Consider the following 319-nt stretch of genomic DNA (forward strand, 5'->3'; position numbering starts at 1 on the left):
ATTCTCACGACTGAGCAAGGACAAGGCCACAGTCTCAATATGCAGCAGAGGCAGCCCCCTCCCAGCCTCAGCCCTTGCCTCTTGGTCTGGCAGCTGCAGGTGGGCCGGGTCATGATCCAGGGTGACAGCCAGGGCAGTAGCCCACCCGCCATGGGATCTGGGCTGGCCATGGGGCAGTAGTGGGCAGCAGCAGCAGGTTACCAAGGGGGCGTGGAGTGTTAGTTGGGCTGGCTGAGACCCATCCTCCCATGGGTGGTGCTTGGTGAGGGTCTGGGGTAGGGGGGGGGGCGGACTGTGAGGTGGGGGCACCTGGAGCGGC

Source organism: Myotis lucifugus, unplaced genomic scaffold (genome assembly GCF_000147115.1).
Source record: "Myotis lucifugus unplaced genomic scaffold, Myoluc2.0 scaffold_145, whole genome shotgun sequence".
NCBI classification, from domain to species: domain Eukaryota; kingdom Metazoa; phylum Chordata; class Mammalia; order Chiroptera; family Vespertilionidae; genus Myotis; species Myotis lucifugus.